The sequence below is a fragment of the Leucopleurus acutus genome (assembly GCF_964270905.1).
Source record: "Leucopleurus acutus genome assembly, chromosome: 3".
Lineage (NCBI taxonomy): Eukaryota > Metazoa > Chordata > Mammalia > Artiodactyla > Delphinidae > Leucopleurus > Leucopleurus acutus.
In genome coordinates this window covers 69204402-69216406 of record NC_139145.1, presented here as the reverse complement: position 1 = coordinate 69216406, position 12005 = coordinate 69204402, and positions in this window count along the sequence as shown.

Here is a 12005-nt window from a genome sequence, read left to right as displayed (position 1 = left end):
GCATTGAAATTTTTGTTTTATAATACAAATTTAAAGCGGATCAAAGTTCAGATGTTCGAAGTAGGGAGATTACAAATGATATTTAAGTAATAGAAGAATAATTTAAAATATTATTGGAAGTGCTTCTTAGCTTAGGAGATTAGATAATTTGGACCAAAATCATCATGAGAATAACTAGAAAACCTGTGGGACAAATCACATGATAAGAAAATACTGGAGAGTGGAAAAGAGAGTTAAAATTGATCCCACCAAAATTTGGGAAAGATTAGAGCCCCACTGAGGTAAGTCTAGGATTTGGGGGGTTTTTCCTCTCCAATTATTTACCACTCAGGTCAAGAGATCCAAAATACGCAAAGGTGAAGTAGCCACTTTGACACTCTGGAGTAGAGAAGGAGATGGGAATTAGAGTCCAGGAACCTCCAAAAGAGGAGAAGTTGGAGGACCTCTCTCACATTACGTTGGGACTGCAAAGGGCCCCACCCTAAGGTGAGAATGACCTCTATGTGGAAAAGCCCCTCCAGAGACTACAGTGCAGGTTCAACTACCCTCAGTACCTCATACTGGACTGAGGTAATCCCAAATTTCTCGTGACCCCATGTAGCAAGCAGAGGCAAAATGAAAAGACTGTGGAACAAGGTAACAGGTTAGGTCTCAAATTATTTCTCCAATTGACTTTTCAAACAGATACCCAAATTATCCAAACAAACATGACCAGGCAAATGAAGAGGTATGACAGCATGACTAAAAGCCACCAGCAAAAACAAAACACAGTGCTGTTGTCTAAGTGTTTGTGTCCTCCTGAAAATCATATGTTGAAACAGAATCCCCAATGGTGATGGTATCAGTAGGTGGGGATTTTGGGAGGTGATTAGGCCATGAGGGTGGAGCCCTCATGAATGGAATTAGTGACCTTATATAAGGGACTCCACAGAGCTCCCTTACCTTTTCCACCATGTGAAGGTACAAGGAGAAATCTGCAGCCTGGAAGATGGCCCTTGCCCAACCATGCGGGCACTCTGATTTTGGACTTCCAGTCTCCACAACTGTGAGAAATACATTTCTGTTGTTTCTAAGCCACCCAGTCTGTGGTATTTTATTACAGCAGCCTGAACAGAATAAGATATATAGAAGCAGAACTATAGCAGCTGCAAATACCAAAATAATTTTGAAATAATTATGCTATTTTACGGTGATAATAGCCAGAATTGAAACTTTCAGTAGAAAATTGCAAATAATATATTTTTAAAAATAGAAATTCTAGAAGTGAAAAATAAAATAGCTAATGAGAAACTCAATGAATGGTTTAAGAACAATTTAAAAGCAGCTGAGAAATAATTTTTTTAGTGGAAGAGCTAAGAGAAGATATCTTGAATAATGCACAAAGAGACAAAAATAAGGGGAAAATAAAACATAAGAGACATGGAAGGTAGCATAAGAATGCTTAATATAATTGTAGTTGGAATCCTAAAGGACAGAAGAAAAATGGAGCAGAAACAATTTGAAGAGATAATGGATACAATCTTGTAAAACTGACAAAAGACAGAAAACCGTTTTTCAAAAAGACTATGAACAACAAGCAAGGTAAATACAAAAGAAAATCCACACCTAATCATGTCAATAACTACTGAAGACTAAAAACAAAGAGAAAATTTTCAAGCAATTGGACGAAGAAAACTTGAAGGATTATATTCTAATGTGTGACAGTTAAAACCTAACTTCTTCTCTACAACTCCAACGGAAAATAGGAGATAGCTGAATGGTATTTTCAAAATGCCAAAGAAAATAACTGCCAACCAGAATTCCATACACAGCAAAAATGCCTTTAGAAAATTAAAGTGAAAAAATTATATTTTCAGGCAAACCAATGCTGAAATAATTATTACAAGTAGAGCTTAATATTGGGAAGAAAAACATCTCTTTAAAAGGAATATACAGGGGCTTCCCTGGTGGCGCAGTGGTTGAGAGTCCGCCTGCCGATGCAGGGGACACGGGTTCGTGCCCCGGTCCGGGAGGATCCCACATGCCGTGGAGCGGCTGGGCCCGTGAGCCATGGCCGCTGAGCCTGCGCGTCCGGAGCCTGTGCTCCACAACGGGAGAGGCCACAGCAGTGAGAAGCCCGCGTACCGCCAAAAAAAAAAAAAGGGATATGCAGGATTTCAAATGGAAGATCTGCAATGCCAGATGGCAGGAAGAGAAACAAAAGTGATTAAAATGAGAGTAAACCTAAGTAAATTTGGATAGTATAAAATGATAATAATGTATTAATGGTTTATGTTTCATATATTTACTTATGTATGTTTTAATATATGATTATAATGTATTTTTATATATTTATTTACAATGGTTAAGAAAAAGAAATCACATAAATTGGAAGGTGGGTGTATTGTGTTATAAGGAACTATCTGATGGGGGGGAGAGAGAGAGAGAAAGAAAGAAAGAGAATCTATGTACAGAAACTGTTAAAATTAGTAAGACATTTTCTCCCTTCCCCTGCCCTCCTCTTTATTTCCCATTACTGCTTTAAACAATTTAGTTTAAAGCCATCCAATGGAGATAAGCAAATCTCTGGCATGGCCCAGAGTACGTATCAGAGTTATAAGCAAAGGCGATCATACTATAAGAAAAAGGGACTTACTAAAATATGTATTTCTGTTTGGAATTCTGTGGGGAATTATTCCAAAAGTATACAGAAGCTGATGAGCAGTAAAAATACCCAGCTCCTCACAATATAAACCCAATGTCTCCTAGTTACCAGAATTACAATTATAGAAAACTTAGAGACCATTATGGCAAAGCCTCTATGGGATTTGGTATGGATATGATTAATACACTGACTGAAATGTGCACACATTTTATTAACATGGTCTGTAAGTCTTAAGGTAACAAAAGTCTTAAGTTTTGTATATTTACACATAAGGAAGAAGGCAGCGTCCCTCAGGTATGAAAATCATGCCATCTTTCATGACCCAGGTTACAAATGGGCACAGTAATCAATTTTTTAAGTGCACACTCAGGAATACCTTTCTACTAGGAAGTAACATCAAAAGAACTCTTATTTTAGAAACACATGCCACAGAATAGAATATGCTTTTTATGACAGCTACAGGACATCTTTTGTCAAAGCAGCCAACCACATGTGGCTTAATGAGGGATGTCTATTTTGTGGCACTAGTCAGAAAACCTTCAAAGATTTTTATGACACTATGATTCATCTTCATGAATGGCATGGAGATGAAGATGAATTCTCAATGTTTTCTTCTCTGATGATGGGTATATTTAATAGATATTTAAAATCAAGTTATGTATGGTTATGCTTTTTGTTTTTTAAATATTATTCTAAATTATTAAACATGTTCTAGGAATAAAATCCATTATAGTTTTCTCAGTATGCTGACAGACACGCATTTCAAAGCAGGAAATTCAAAAGAAAAATCATACAATCACATAATACTGCTCAGCAAAGGGGACAAATTTGGGCTGCAGTATAGCATGAACTCTGCTTCCAGGTTGTGTCCTGCTGTGGATTTTTTCTAATCCACACAACGTCGCTATACAGATGAGTCTTGGCTCTGAATTGTCCCCCAAGTATGTGTTTGTACCTGACCTACCCTGCATTACTGGGGGTGGTCCACTGACATCTGAGCATTTCTTATTCTAATCACTCCTAGGAACTGTCCAGTCCATCTCCTTCTGGTGTGCATCTCCATGGAAGGGAGATACTACGCAGATCCACTCGTTCAAACTTTCTGCCCATTTGGGACACAGAGCACTTTTTAAATGCCCTCAAATTCCACTGTAGGTATATGAGAAACTTAGGATGTTTTCTCCAGAACTGTTTTGCCTGGGCTCACCTTGCCTCTCTAAATAACTTTCTCTCTCCATTTTAGCGGAATCCCCCAAAGGTCAAAAACAAAACAAAATTTAGCAACTATCTGCACACTTCAAAACCAAGTACCACACTCCTTATTTCAGGCTCATAGAAGAAGTAAACAAATTGCCACTTTTGTAATGATATCCAGAATGAACGTATGAAAGAACTGAGGTTGAAGAAGCTTAGAGAGAGAGATAATGTCTTAGCAGGGGTGTGTTGGAGTGCTACGGGATTTCTACTCCCGGCTCCATCAGAGAAGGATGTACACACTTCCCTCTTACCTCAAACCCCGTGATAGAGGCTTCAAGGAGACCATTCAGAGAAAACTTCCTTGAAATCTGGGGGTTTGGCATCTTTTCAGATCCCATGTGACTGACCATCCCTCATCACCACATGGATGATACACCCAGGTACCATCATTGAAATAAAGGTGACCCCTGGAAGAGAAGAAAGTAGCATGATAGTTGACCTTGCCAGTAAGAGCGCCCGTTGTGATAAATATACTAATAAAGGCTCAAATTTTAAGGGAGTTAAAGAGAAAGAAATGATGAGTCCTGCCTAGAGGAATCTATGAAAACTGTTGAGAAGCATGAAGGTTGGGAAGGGATGACAGAAGGTGAATTGAAATTATCCAGCAAACTGGAGAAAATCAGACAGAAACAAGAGGGGGTGCACCTTCTGAGGAAAAGGAGAGTAGGCTTGCTTGGTTGGTGGCAGGAAGGTGAATGTTGCTGAGGTACGGGGATCAAGAATGCCGAAGAACACAATCAAGGTCGGGCTGGAGAAGCAGATAGGGGAGAATTTGATGGCTCCTTAAGTTGTCCAAATATCCCAGAAAATTCTGAACTGAGACTGTGTGAGTGGAGTTGTTTTTTCTGTGTGATTCAGAGGTGAAATGGTCACTAAATCTGATGATGACAATGTTTGACAATTAACAGTAAAATGTATGTTGTAATTTAAACACTCTGTGACTTAGCAACAAGCTCTTGTTAGAAAAGTCAGTAGGAATACTGCTCTGCATCTGAAATAACCCCTGGGCGAACCACTAAGTTTTGTTTTTTTCTCAATACCAGAAATTTCCACTGAAGGACCAGTGGGTCTGCTCTAGGTGTGAGATTGAGCCATATCTTTTTTTTTTTTTTTTTGCTGTACGCAGGCCTCTCACTGTTGTGGCCTCTCCCGTTGCGGAGCACAGGCTCCAGATGTGCAGGCTCAGTGGCCATAGCTCACGGGCCCAGCAGCTCCGCGGCATGTGGGATCTTCCCGGACCGGGGCACGAACCCGTGTCCCCTGCATTGACAGGCGGACTCCCAACCACTGCACCACCAGGGAAGTCCTGAGCCATATCTTTTATACTTTTATTGAAAGGCATTTTTACCTAATATCTCTGGGGAAATGTATTGGAGAAATACAGAAATGTTTGATTTCCTCCTGAGCTGATTGGCTTTATAGTATTAAAATGCCATAAAATGAAGAGTTTTCCCTCCTAATACTTTAATTCACTAGGCACTAGGTCAGAGCTTTCAGGTATGAGATTTTTTAAATTTGCGATACACTTAGAGATTGTACCGCTTCATACGAGAGGAAATTGAAGATGGAATATATGATGTTTCCCACTGTATTTCCTTACAAGTATAAAAAAATAATCAAACTTCCCTAAAGTTACAGGAAAATGCTTTAAATTCTTTCTAGAGATCCAAATTCATGGTCACTTAACTTTGTTTAAATAATCTTTCCCTCTAATTTTAAGTGTTAGAGTTGGCTTTGTTGGAATTTGCCCTTGAGGCTACTCTCTAAAATAACCACTTCCACGAACATTCTTTTCAAATTGTCACATCTAAAGACCCTTCAGCCCTTTCATTTATAATCAGGTGCCTCCCTTCTCAGTGTGAGCTTAAGTGAGAGCATAGGGCACACCAGGAAAGCTTCTAGCTGAGTTGAATACTGATGGAGTGATAACTTCAAAGACAATGTCGTTGGTTCACCACAGCAGGTTGGCAGCTGCAAGACAGGAAACTCAAGTGGTATGTCCTCAGTGATTCATATCCTTTGTGATTGTGGAATAGACTTACACGGTGATTTCTCAGTTATGCCATCTGTCTCCAGGTACCGCTACTAATCTGAGAGTTAGTAGAGATGTGTAAGGAATGGTGGCATCTTATATCAGGACACGACTGACTTATATAACTCTGTCGACATTTTACAACTTTTGTGATGTTAAGACTTGTCACTTTGTTTTTCAGGCGTCCTTTTATTAAGCTACACATAATGTCTTTCACTAATGCAGAGTCTGAGTGATGGATATGTTGTCACTTGCCTTTGGTAAAACTCCTGAGTCAGAAAAAAATGGGAGGGCTGGTTTCCCAAGATCTTTCCCACTCACCTTTCTTGGCCCTACTGTTTCTCCCAATAAATATAATTCCCAGTCTTCTCACTGTGCATCCAGGTTAGCAGGTAAATTCATGGCTCATGACACATGAGCGTATCTGTCACTCCTCTAAAACATGAATATACATCAAAACAATTAATTATAGTCATATTTTAGTAATTAAAGATTCATGTAATTCACAGTCAGTGACATAAACATATCACAGCAATGAAAGTGCATTATTTGGAACAATAATCTGACACAAAAGCAGTAACTCAAAGCATACAGTCTGCAGAAAGTACATCAGAAGATAAGCTACAAACAGAAGAGAGATATATTTCAGTAAAACCCTAAAATCTTTCAATATATTCTTGTTGTGATTTTGTATAAGAGTTGGTAATGCATATTTAATATAAACATATATAATACATAGTTTGAATCTGCATTATATTCATTCATTCATAAAATTTTAGTGACAGCCAAGGCTGCTTTCTAACACTGCTTATTAACATTACATTTTCAGATTTCTAAGAAAGCCATCTCATTCACTTTCATGAAAGCAAATTTGGTTGAACAATTTTTCAAACTGGTATTGATAGTTAATGGGGATTAGTTCTTCTCTTTTCAACTCATATTCCTATAAGCTAAGTCAAAATACACAGACTAAGGTGTTATTCCTAGAAAGCCAAGTCTATAAATCCAGCACAATGAATACTACTTAACATTTAGCCTCAACAAGAACATTATCACATGCTAAGTGTAATAAGCTGAAAAATTAGTTCACATACAAATCTATGAAAAGTCTTATCTTGCTTATCTACGCCTCCCTCCCCAGTATTATGACTCTACGAAATATTTACTTAATATTTGGTCTCCTTAATAGATAAACTCAAACAAATGAAATATTTTCTCTAGAGTCCTAACCAGAAAGTTCTCTAAAAGACTCAAGTGTCATACTCCCTTATTTCCTCAGCTTACTTCCCTTGGGGTAAAGGTTCAAATTTAATTAGCATGTTATTAAATGCCTATTATGTACCAGGCACTTGTTTACACACTTTCACGCATATAATCTCATTCAATTTTTAACTGACTTAAAACAAAAAAACAACATTCAGTGGCATCAATAAAAGGGGAATTTGTTGGGATTTTGAAACCTCTAAAGCCCTGGTTTGGGTTACACAAAATGTAAGTAAATATACTTTCATAGACTGTGTTCTTGGAAAGATTTTGGCTTGATTCTTTGAGTAGGTATAGTTGTCATGCTTCCTGAAACAAAGTGAATTTGTGTCACATGTGCTCTCTGTCCACGGTACTTTACATTATCTTGATATAATGGACAGTTGTTTTGCTCACGCTCTGCCTATAGCCTTTAAGTCTGCTTAGTATTGCTTCACATTTATTCTAGATGCTTCTGTGATTCTCCATGAACAGTAAAAAAAAAAAAAAAAGGTATGCACATTATTAGCAGTACTGTTTCTACTTTGATCTTTATCACTACACTTCTGCTGAGCCTTAGACACGTTCACATTCTCACGACTGGAAGTTGTAGACATCGCCTCAACTATGAGCATTGAGGAAGCTTCCCTAATTCTTACATGAAGGACTTTAGGGAGAAGCTATGGAGGAATTCGCAAATTTCCAGAGTTGAAAATCCTGTCCTACTCCTATTTCTACACAGCAGAGCTTTTTGGAGTATATCCTAACAACAGTTGAACTCCTTCTGCTTTAGAACTTTACTCATTGCTGTCACCTGTAATTCATAATTCATTGCTCCCTCCTGCACTAATCACTGCTGGAGAAAAATTACCTCTTTCAACACATATCTTACAAAAACAAAAGTCCCCTTCACCTACTTCCCCTTCCATTAGAGTTTCATTTTTTCCTTTCCTTTTTGTAAATAAATTGAATGGAAACTGCATGACTGTGTCCTGCCTCTATTTCCTCACTACCTATCCAAGCCTCAGTTCTTTCCAGTGTGGCTTCTGCCTGTAGCTCAACTGCAAAACGGTTCTAATCAGTGACCTGCACTTTTCCAAATCCCATTACATTTTTTTTGAAGTATGGTAGATTTAAAATGTGTTAGTGTCTGGTGCACAGCAGAGTGATATATATATATATATATATATATATATACACACATATATATATGTGCTTTTTCATATTCTTTTCCATTATAGGTTATTACAAGATATTAAATATACTTCCCTGTGCTATACAGTAGATCCTTGTTGGTTATCTATTTTATATATAGTGTATCTCAGTAGATCCTTGTTGGTTATCTATTTTATATATAGTGTATCTCTGAATGTATCTTTACATTATATAAAGTGTATCTTTATATATTGTGTATCTCTTAATCCCGAACTCCTAATTTATCTCTCCCTACCTTTCCCCTTTGGTAACCATCAGTTTGTTTTCAAAGTCTGTGAGTCTGTTTCTGTTTTGTAGATAAGTTCATTGTATCATATTTTAGATTCCACATATAAGTGATATCGTACGGTATTTGTCTTTCTCTATCTGACTTACATCACTTAGTATGATAATCTCTAGGTCCATCCATGTTGCTGCAAATGGCAGTATTTCATTCCTTTTTAAGAATGGGTAGTATTCCATTGTTTATATACATCACATCTTCTTTATCCATTCATCTGTTGATGTTTCTCAGCAGCATTTGATATAGTTACACTATCAGTTTTTCTCAAAATATCCTTCTCTACTAGCTTCCATGCGTCTTTCTTCCTTGGCACCTCTTCCTTTGATGCATTTCTTGCTTTTCCTTATTTATCTGCCCTGTAAAATTTGGAAGTTCCAAGGCCCAGATCCTAGACTTTCTCTTACATCTGTACATTCTCACTTTGGTTATTTTTCCTGTTCTGCTGGCTTTAAATATCTGTATAGTTAAGGCCACTCTCCCAACCAAAAGAGAAGTATTACTTCTTGCTTAGTAGAAAGCTAGAATTGGAAAGTATCATTCAGGAACTTTTCCCTCCATCTCATTTTGCACTGCCCAAAAATTCAATAGAGAAATTTTATTCTATTTTGTTTTACTATTAAGTGTTTGAAATTTCCTATTATTAATTCCCTCTTCTCTTCCTGTGTTGTTGTTCTCTAACTTCTATCAGTGTTCAATAAGTTACTCTAATACTACAGCATGCAGTATGAACACTACACACAGCACAGCTCTGTGTTTGGTGATGCATAATTACGTACCTACCAGAGATATAAGAAACACACATAGAATACTTATATGTCAGGACAGACAAAATACTCTATATGTTTATAAATATACATGTAACAATTGATATGACATTCAGTGGGGAAAAAACAGAAATACCAACTGGAGTAATCTAAGAAACTAGACCTAGAAGGTACCTTCCATCCCAAAATTGTTATTTTAATAATTCAAAGGAACTTCTGAATTATCCTGTCCTAGATTAACAGTAGCCTTAAATATGATCAACTCTTTGTCCCAACAATTCCAGTTAGGAGAAATTTCCTAAAGAAGTAATCAAAGTTAGGCCTATAATTTAATCTATAAAAATGTTTTTCAGAATGTTGTTCATAATAAGGTATTAGCTGTATACATCCACTATTGAATAATCAGGTATATTAGGTTTGCTAAACTGTTAGGATACTAAGCACATTGAAGAACAGTATATATACCAATTCTGTAAAATAAGACTATTTGTAAAAATAAGAGCTGGAAATATATACTATGTGGAATAAAATATTAAGAGCATTAATCTCTGGATAGTTGACTTTTTTTGGTCATGATTGATTGTATGTGATCTATACTAAATATTTAAAAATAATTATGTATTATATTAGTGATTAGAAATTTTAAGTACATAGTGAAAGTCTTGTCTAATCCCTCCAAGAAGATTTCCTTTGCTAAAGAAAATGGTAGTGGTGATTCCTCCCATGAAGATGCTTCTATTAACAGTACCTTCATTCACACTAGTCCTTCTTGCTTGCCTATAGAATAGAACCTTGACTTATTGGTGTAGCATATGTGCCAAATATTTGTAATTATTTATCTTATTTCCTAGAAAGTAGAATTTAAGCCTGATATCTTTGCATAGTTTCACATCCACAGGCAAACATGTCATTAGTAATGATTTTTATTTTAATTTTTGTTTTGTTTTTTTCTTGAATATTTTTATGATATATAGTCAAGATAAAATTGAGTCAAATGAATCATTTCATTTAAAAATAATAAAATTAAACTATATGTATTAATTGCTTACATTACAAAATATTTATTTTGAATTCAAGTGGGTAGCCTTCCTGAGAACCCTAATGAATAACCACCAATGTGCATGCATGTTCATCTTTATTGGAATTGCCAAGAAATAAAAAAGAAACCATGTGACGGTATCAGTTACATTCCCACTAGTGGTAGAATGAAACTTCTAGTTATTTCATACCCTTATACATTTAGTATTGGTAGATTTTAATTTAATTTGAGTTAGTAAATTGCTGAATATAAAATTTTATATTATTATGGATTTAAAGTTATTTTCTCTGATATTCATGCATTGAGCTTCTTTACATAGGTTTAGACTTATTTGCATTTATTCTTCTGTAATGACATTTTTCAAACACTTATCTGTTTGGTAACTGTTTTTATTGATCAATAGAAGTTGTTTATATATTCTGAATAAAAATCCTGTGTTGGTTATAGGCATTATTCTGGCAGTTTTGTGGCCTATATTTTTGCTCTGTGATCTAGCAAACCCACTTCTGGGTGTTTATCCAAAAGAATTGAAATGAGGATGCAAAAGAAATACCAGCACTCCCATATACATTGCAGCACTATTCTAAATAGCCAGGATGTGGAACCAACCTAAATGTCCATTGCCACATGAATGGATAAAGAATGTGTGGTATATATATAAAATGGAATACTACTCAGCTTAAAAAAGAAGGAAATCTTGCCATATGTAAAAACATGGATGAACCTTGAGGACATTATGCCAAGTGAAATAAGCCAGACAGAGAAAGACAGATACTGCATGATTCACTTACATGAGGTATCTAAAATTTGACTATGTTAAATAAAAATGCATAGAATTAAACAGTAGAACTGTGGTTACCAGGGTTTGGGGGGAAAGGGCAATGGGGAGTTATTGATTAAAGGACACAAAGTGTCAACCAAGCAAGATAAATAAGCTCTAGTGATTTGTTGTACACCATTGTACCCATAATTAACAATAATGAATTGTACATTTAAAAATTTGTTAAGAGGGTATATCCCAGTTAAGGGCTCCTGCCACAAAAAAATAAAGTAATACAAAGTAAAAGTAATGATTTTTATGATAAGTGTACAAATATATTATTAGCTTTCATGATATTTTATATTTGGCTTTTTAATGAAAGATCCATTGGATCCTGACTTTGATCATGATGATGAGATGATGATGATGATGGTAATAATAAATATTTGATGTCCTATGCATCAAATATTTGATGTCCTATGCATCAAGCTCAGTGCATCAAGCCTATGCATCAAATAAATATTTGATGTCCTATGCATCAAATATTTGATGTCCTATGCATCAAGCTCAGTGCTAGGCTCCTGCAATGTACTTTCCCACTAATATGATACTGTGATATGGCTGCTAATATTATTCCAAGAAGAAATTGAGGTTTAGAATTATAAGGTAATTCTCCCAACGGCATGAAGGTAGTAAAGTGGTTTAGCTGGAATTCAAACCCAGATCTGTGTGATTCCAAAGTCCATCAATGCTATTAGTCTCCAGACTA